Below are 9332 nucleotides of genomic sequence, written 5' to 3' on the forward strand. Positions count from 1 at the left end.
CACAAAATAAAAAAATATAATGTTGAAAATCAAATGATAATTGTCTCATTGCAGTGAGATGGATGATGACGTTGTTGGCAATCTCTCATTAAGACATCTATTATGTGTTTGTATCAACCACTTGAATCATTGATCTGGGCTGCACCCGGTCACTTTCTTTACTTATTCTTTGCTTTTTTTCATCTTTTTAAATTTTTTATTTCTTTTCCTATTTTTATTAAATTATAAAATCATGTCTCACAAATATAATCTTTTCAGGAAAGGCACATATATCTGCTTCTAGATATTGTGATTATGCACAGATCCAGAAATTATGCCAATGGTTGCCTCTGAAAGCTGTCTGATATTTGTCAGATGCTCAGTGGATGAGCTTATCACACCCAAATGTGGGAGAGTTGGATGCTGCAAATCAAGAGATAATGGCAGACAGATTCCCAGTGTATTCTTGTATTCCATTTGGCGCCGAACATATTTATTTGTGTCTCACTGCCACATTCAGGTATATGTATACCAGGGGTACCAACAAAATGTGTATAAGTGGACACTTTGGTCAACGTTGCTCAAGCAGTAGTTCGCCGTAATCAGAAGTGTCTGCACGCTGATGGTAACCACTTTGAGCACCTCTTGTAATTGCAGAAGTCAAACGTGACTTGCATTCATCTTTTGTTATCGGAATATATTGAGCATTACAATTTTAATACAGTTTTTTCCTTTCTTAAAATGTGTATATATATTTTTTGTACCCTCTGTATATATAATAGGCTTTGTTTTCCAACAAGTGAAGAGAGCCATTACGTGCTGGCAACAATTTGTGGGTTTTTTGGCATATTTGAGCTGTTGATAGCATTATTCAGTGTTACAAGAAAATCCCGGTATCTTATCCTTCATGTGACCATGCAAGTTCAAGATAGTGCATATGTCAATGAGATACACCCTTATAGCACTCCACTTGAAATCATAGAAATGGTCATGAAGAAATTATTTTATCTCATCACTCATTTCAAAACCTCCTTCCTTGTGAATAGTCAACATCTGTCATTATCTGTCAGTGACTGCAATGTCATCATGTTTCCCCTCACCATTTCTTTTGTGGTGGGTGCTGTGATGTCTACCGCCCAGATGCCCCTCCCTGAATGAAGGACTTTTTCCCATCCCCCACACCTCCTAGTTGCTAGACTTGCAATTAGAAGTCAGCACTCAGCAGTCAGCCTTGTTTGGGGATGCCTATGCTGAAGCCAAGTGCCTCACCCAAGGTCATGTCTCCTTCCTGGGGCTGACTGATCCATGTGAGAGCAGAAAGGCCACACGCCCTCACCCCAACTGGGGACAACTCTAAAGCATGATTTCAGCATCAGGACTCTTCATGAAGTTGACTTAGGACTGGATCACAACTCAACTTTTCCCTTTGCCCAATCTTGCTTCATTTCTTCTCTCCCTTCAACGTGTATTGATCCCAAGTATCCCAAGGATGCCTTCATAAATGTCCTGTACGCTACTCTCCATCCCAGAGACTGCTTCCTGCAGAACACCTTCAAAACTGAATCAAGACCACTGAGGTATGCGGCCAACAGCCAGTTGATCTCTTTGAGGGAATCAGGGAATAGCTTGATGTTCAGATGTGCCCTCTTCAATTCACTGAGAATTCCTTTCTTGATGCACACAGAGATGGAACTTGTCCAATACTGATGACAATGTACTTTCCCACTACACAGCATGGATCACAAAATAAGTGTTGAACAAATGAAAACCATCTTCATGTAAAGCATGGATTTTGAGTAATAAACAGTCATCAAGCAGATTATATTTAACTAAAAAAAAAAGAAATCTTGTAATAATGGTGATGGTTGCACAACATTGGAAATGTGTTTAATGCCACTGAATCATATGCCTAAAAATAATGGTTAAAATGACAAATTGTATGTTATATGTATTTTGCTACAATTAAAAACATCAATAATGTAATATACCAAAACCATTGATTTGTATACTGTAAATGGGTAAAGTGTGTGGTATATGAATTATATCTCAATAAAACTTTTAAAAAAGTGTCTTGGAGACTATCATCAAATACTTCTCTTTTATATATGTGCCCCCATCAGAACTGAATTTTGTCCATATATAAAGTGAAATATCTGCAAAGACATGATAGATATTACCTTTCTCCTACATTGTATACTGTTGATACTATGCAATATGTACCAAAGTTCTTTGATGAAGAAATTTTGTTTTCCTTCCAAACATAATATTTATCATTACCTTTGTAGCTGGTTTTACGAACTTCTTGGCAATAGTGTGGCACCTATTTTTCTATGACAAGTACATCCTTTATGATGCCTCTGTAGTTGTGGTTTCTCTATCACCTTTAGTAATACATTTATCAATATTGTGTTGGAAAACACAATGTTTGCACTTGTTCTGGAAAAACTGTTGTTCTATTAAGAAGTCATTGAACTTTGTTGGGCAATAACACTGGAGCTTTCATGGCTTCCTGCTGTTACTGGAAAACATTTTCATAACAAATGCATCCTGGAGGTCTCATGGCAAAGTCCAATACAAGTCAGTTTTCAAATTTTTCTGGTTATATGTCCTATTCCTGACTTACAGACTTACATTTTTGTTAGCTTGATGATCACAGTCATATTCTCACTTCTCCCAGCATACACTGCTTCATCTTCTTTCATTTATTTGTCCTTGAACCTGTTCTTTACATTTAAGATATTATCCTGAATTATGGATTTACTATTTTCACTACTTTTTTTTTAAGTGTGTTTTTCCAGGACCCATTAGCACCAAGTCAAGTAATTGTTTCCATGTAGTTGTGGAGGGTGCAGCTCACACTGGCCCACGCGGGTATCGAACTGGCAACATTGTTGTTAAGAGCACCTCGCTCTAACCAACTGAGCTAACCGGCCACCCCCTGGATTTACTATTTTAAACATTACCACTTTTGAGCCATTGATCCATTTTTGTTAATTAGTGATAAACATAATATTAACAATTGAAAATACAAATTCAATAAGTAAAAACTATGACACATGTTAGCTGAGACAAAATCCATACCATGTAACTGAATGTTGACTGAGATGAACTGATGGGTTACTGGGGTAACCCAAGGATCTCATTTTAAGCAACCATACCTGGTCTTTTCTCTTTTCCGGTCTCTTCTTCCTTTCTTTTCCTTGTTGGTCTTACTGGGCTTCTCATGCACCTTCTTCCCCTTCTCCCCCTTCCCTATTCCTCAGTTTCTTTTTCGAGAGTTATGGCATTAAAAGAGAAAGTGAATGTGGAGATATTTAAGTCCGATGACTTCATTGTATAGATGAGGAAACTGAAGTCCAGATTTTTAATGAACTCATCCAAGTCAGAGGAACCAGACTTGGTCTCCTGGCTTTTCTGATTTATGGCCAGTGAATTTCCATTTTGCCATGAAGTCATTAAGCCTTCTCCTTCAGCTCTTCTTCTTGGTCCTCTCTTGGCATTTAGAATGGTTGGACCCATAGTGATTAAGGTTGTTTGTTATCAAGATGAAGGAAGTAGGGGGTTAAGGAAGTCAAAACTTCCCTCTTCTGTCTCGTCTCACCCCTCGCCCCTACTTAACATTCAGTCACTCACAATCTTCGTGCATTCTTCCTCCTAAAGTATCTATCAAACTTACACGGTCCTTTCTGAACTAGAACCATTCTGCTAGTTCATGCTATCATCATCTTTCTGTACTATTTCAGCACTTTTCTAGTCTCTCTGCTTTTAAGAACTACCTCCTCAAGCCCCAAATCCAAATATCCACCCATCCATCCATCCCACTGCTGCCAGAATGGTCCCATAATGCCACTCTTATCTCTACTCTTTGATGATTCTTAAATAGCTACAAGATAAGGTCTAATTTTTTAGCAAGGCACCCTGTCTTCCTGTCTAGTCTTATCCCCATCATTCTGTATATTCGTACAGCTAAGTTATGATATATTAAAAAAATAACTCCAAAGTCTCAGAGGCCTAACAAAACAAAGGTGTGTTTCTTATTTATACAAAGTCTGCAGTAAGACTGAGTGACTCTCCAGAGATTCTGTTCTCTAAGCAATGACCCAGAAATCCAGGCTGCTTTGACAAATGATATTTCCATGTCACCAGGTTTCCTCCATGATTGCTATGGAGGAGGAAGAGAGAACTGAACTGTGGGCATGAGCAAATCCCAAAAGGGAATTCACTTTTTCAGCCTAAAAGTGAAACCCACAGCCCACTGGCCATAGTTTACCACTTAACTGCGAGGGGGCATGGAAAATGTGGGGAATGTTTGATGAGTACTGCTATTTCTACCACTGTCCCTCCTTGCAATTGGAGCTGTGGAAATACCTGACTACTCGTTCCCTGAGTACGAATTCTTCTAAAACCTCTATGTCTTTCACCCTGCCTCGAATATCCTTCTTGCTGACCTGACAAACTCATAGGAACCCAACTCTCTATTTATTCTAAGAAGACATCCCTGACTTTCCCAGGCCAATTTAGTGGTTCATTCTCCAATGTACCCACTGTATCTTATAGTTATCTTCATCATAGTTCTTTTTATATTGTTATAATCATTTGACTGGATGTTTCCCTCTAAATGGAACTCTCTTTGTGGATAGAGAAAGTGTATTTTCATCTTTATGTCCTCCGTGTTAACACAGTGTTACACAGAGACTCTTCATATCTGTGGTTGAATAGATAAATGTACAAATAAATGAAAGAATGACCACAAAACTATCCAGTTCCTTGTTATAGTCCATCCCTACCACCACCACCTTAGCCCAAGTAACCACCTTCTTTTGCCTGGACGGCCACATCGACCCTTTGTAATAATCCTCTTCCATTCTTGCCCCAATCCAATCCATTCTGCACTCAGCAACGACATCATTATGAAACAGGAATCAGAGTGGGGCTTCCTATTTCCTTAGATTAAAATCCAAACATTCAAATTCCTTCCCATGACCCTGTGCTTGTTAATCTGGCCTCAGCTCATCTCTTACCCTGTGGCTCTTACAGTGGCCTCCTCTTAGATTCCTGATCAAACTAATGTTTTTCTTTCCCCAGGGCTTTCTCAGGGCTGCTTCTTGTGCCTGGAATTCTCTCACTTCCTCTTCTCACTTTGGCTAGTTCTTTGTTAGTCTTTAGCTTAAATGTTACTTCTCCAGCAGTTACTTTTGTTTTGTTTTGATTGCAAGTGAGAAAATCCCACTCAAACTACCCTAAACAATAAAGGGTATCTACTGGCTTCTATATCTAACAAGTCCAGAAATAGTGCTGGCTTTAAGAAAGGCTGATCCATGTCACTGAGGACCTTGTTTCTCTCATTTACTATATAGCTGAAGCTCTTTCCTCATGGTCACAAAGTGGCTATCACTGCTCTGGACTCACAATCTCCAGGAGAAGAGAGAGGTTCTTTTCTGGTAGCTCCTGCTCAAGTCCAGTGATTCAGTCTCTCTCATTGGCCTAAATTGTATCACATGCTCATGTTTAAACCAATTGCCTTGAGTGGGACATGAAGATAGATGGCAGGGATTGGACTTGTTTAGGCCAATCAGAACCCTCCCTTGGAGGTGAGGGTGGGACCACATATAACCCAACAACATGGCTGCATGTGAGGGAGAGTTTAAATTTCCAAAGAATAAAGAGCACTTTCAGTGGGCAAAGTGGGAAATGAATGTTTGGAATACAACCAAAAAAAAAAAAAAAAAAAAAAAAATTCATCACACTTTTTCAGAGCCTTCACTGCCCACCCCCACCTAAGGGAGTCCCTCTGTTACCAAATCCCACTTACCACCCTCATAGCACCCACTACTGTTTGTACAATTTACTTTGTTTACTTGTTTATAGTCCAAATCTCCCACTAGACTCTAACTTCATAAAAAGAGATATCATGTCTGATTTGTTCACCTAGTGTTGAAATATGCTAGAAAATTCAATAAATATTTTCTTAATGTAAGGAAAATAACCAAATTTCTTTTTTTTCTAGTTTAGCCCTGGTTTTTACCAGGGGACAAGGGAAAGGAGGGGTTGGAAGGACAAGTGTGCATGTAAGTAAGCACTGTGAGTGTCAATGTGGCTTTTCTTGGTCTGGAAGCTTAGTCCTCTTTCCCTTCCAATAGTCCCTCAAATTCTCCATCCCCAGATCTCTTCTTATGAACCCTGGCACTCTGGTAATTTCATGTTCCTTTGAGGTTTTGTTTGTTTGTTTGTTTTTTAAACCTAGCTTGAATTCGAGTCTCAATAGGAATCTTGATTTTTAAGAAGTTAGCCTAGTTACATCTTTCTAGACAAAGTGGGAACCAAGTCTTCTCTCTTTGTGTTTCCCCAGCTCCTATAAACCTACCCTGCTTCCCCGAAAATAAGACCTAACCGGACAATCAGCTCTAATGTGTCTTTTGGAGCAAAACTTAATATAAAACCTGGTCATATATTATAGTAAAATAAGTAAAATATTATAGTAAAATAAGACTGGGTCTTATGTTAATTTTTGTTTCAAAAGACGCATTAGAACTGATTGTCCGGCTAGCTCTTATTTTTGGGGAAACACGGTAATGGGTGAAAATTCCATCTCCCTCATGGAAACTGAGACTGAAGTCGATGCCAGGTAGGAGAGAGGGGGGAAGTTAGGGGGAAAAAACTGCCAAGAAAGAATAGTGAAAGACACATAATTCAAGAGGACGAAAGCTAGAATAAACTTGGGAAATGAAGATTAAAGAATTTATGAAATAGAAATAGAGCTGGAGGCATCTTCCCTTCTTTGTATATTTAGCCATTTATTTATCAACAATTATTGGGCACTAGTATATGCCAGACACTCTTCTAGGAACCGAGGATATAAGAGTCACCAAAATATACCGGTTCTTGTCACCATGGAGCTCACATTGTAGTGAGGGAAGATGGGCAATAAGCAAATAAGTAGATAGTCACTATATGCTTGCTGCTTGATACAGATTGATACCCCCTCTTGAGGCCCCACAGAATGAAATAAAGGCAGAGATACTTATGGATAAGGAAAAGAGGAGATGAGGCAATGAGACCAAGGGTGGGAGCTGGAAGGCAAACTTGAGACAACGGCATCCTCAGTGGGCAGAACGGAAAGCTGAAAACCAACCTGCTTTACATTCATCACCTCCCAAGTGTGTGTGTGTGTGTGGGGGGGTGGGTGGGGGTGTAGAGACTGAAGATAAAATAGAATCAGTTGAAAGTTGGCTCTCCAGTCCCTTTCGTCTTCACAGAGAAGAGCCAGGCCCCTCTGGCAAAAGACTGGAGTTTTATTCTCTGGAGGAGACTTCCCACGCAGCTGGGGATGGTGGACTGGACACAACAGGGGTATTAAGGGAGGGTATGGGCACTGATGCTGAGGCTCCCTTGCCCCAAGAACAATGGCAGCCAGGCACTCTGGTAATTTGATGTTTGTTTGAGGTTTGTTTATCTGTTTGTTTGTTAGTTTTTTAAACCTAGCTTGAATTAGAGTCTTCAGCAAGAGTTAGAAGTGTTTTCTGGAGAGTCTGACCATCTCAAGGAAGGAAGACCTAAAGATACTGATACTGGGGTTTTCCAACCAAACAGTGCAGGCTGATCACACCATATAGTGAAACTCTCCAGGCAGCAGCTCCACCTGTGCTTTCATAGCTGCCAATCAGCATTTTAGTTCCCTGTTCCTCAGAGGAGCAGGTGGCCTAGGATTAGCAGACATCTGAGGGAAGGTTCTAATAAGAAAGACCAAGAAAAAACAAAGTGTACAGAAAAAAGCAATTTGGAGGAAAGAGGCTATGTAGGGAGAAGAAAACTTAGAGAGGGCGAGGGATGGAGTGAAAAGTCTCATTAAATACTCAAAGAGATAAAATAGATTGTGACTCTGAAATAAGAATAGGATGCTATATAAAAAAAGTAATATTCAGAGAACAAAAAGGAGCTGTTGAAAATGAAAAATATGATGGCAAAATGAAAAACTCAGCAGAATAATTGGAAAGATGAAGAAACCTCTCAAAATGTAGAAAAAGAGACAAAGAGGTGGATAAATAAGGGAGAAAAGATGAGAAAATTAGAGGAGTAGCCCAGAAATAATAAGGATTTAAGAAAACGTGAAGAGAGACAACAAAGGAGAGGGGAATTGTCAAAGCGTTCACTAAAAATTCCCAGAATTGAAAAAAATGAGTTTCCAGATTAAAAAAGCCACCAAGTACCCATCCCAACTGCACAATGGGTGAAAACAGTGTCATACTCACAACATCATGAAATTTCAAAATACTAAGGCAGAGAAAGAGCTTAAAACCTTTTAGACAGTAAAAATATATCACTTACAAAGGATCATTAATTAGAATGGTTTCTATTGAGAAACTTCAGGAGCTGGAAGACAATGGAGCAATGCCTTCAAAATTCTGAAGAAAAATGATTTCAGTCCTAAAATTCTACTTCCAGCCAAATTACCAATGAGCTGTGAGAGTAGGACAAAAGCATTTTCAAATGTGCAGTTTCAAAACCAAAACAAAACAAAAGTCTTCCATGCAGCCTTTTTTAGCAAGCTTTTAGAGCACATGTTCCACCAAAACAATGGAGTAAACAATAAATAAATAAGAGAGAGAGAGAGAGAGAGGGAGGGAGGGAGGGAGGGAGGGAGGGAGGGAGGGAGGAAGGAAGGAAGGAAGGAAGGAAGGAAGATGCTGGAATCAGGAAACAGAAGATGCCTAGGATGACGGTGAAGAGAAATTCCAGGAAGTCGGCAATGGCCCAGACATACATGAAAACCATTTTAGATTGGCCCATGTCAGAGGCAAAGGGAGGAGAGAGCTCCACGAAATTAAAGTGATAGGACACACGGTGTATCTGAACATCTGTTGAGAAGATTTAGGCAACTGGTGAAGTTGGGTTTTTATTACTGTAAGTACACAGAACTAAGGAAACAATAAAACAGGAAGCTATAAAATTAATAACTCCAGGGGAAACAGAAGTAATTGGAAAGGAAAACTAGTAGTATAATATTATATGATTCATTGCATGTACATAGTCATAATTATGTAATACTGAATGTTGACCTATCCCAAAGTACTGCATATTAAAAGGACACAGGGATGGAAAGTGTGTGCCTGTGTGGTAAGGGCAGAGGAAAATCAAAATCCTTACCTTCCATAGTGGAAAATCAGTAGATAATGACTAAAAGGATTTTATTTATTTATTTATTTATTTATTTATTTATTTATTTATTTATTTATTTAATTTGAAAGCAATAACCAAAAAAAAAAAAAATCAATTAAAGTTGTGGGGACAGAGTCCCAGAGAGCAGTTTCCAGGCTCTCGGCCTCACGTGGAAAAGTGATGGCTCTGGTAGTAGA

Source organism: Rhinolophus sinicus, linkage group LG01, assembly GCF_036562045.2.
Source record: "Rhinolophus sinicus isolate RSC01 linkage group LG01, ASM3656204v1, whole genome shotgun sequence".
Classification (NCBI taxonomy): domain Eukaryota; kingdom Metazoa; phylum Chordata; class Mammalia; order Chiroptera; family Rhinolophidae; genus Rhinolophus; species Rhinolophus sinicus.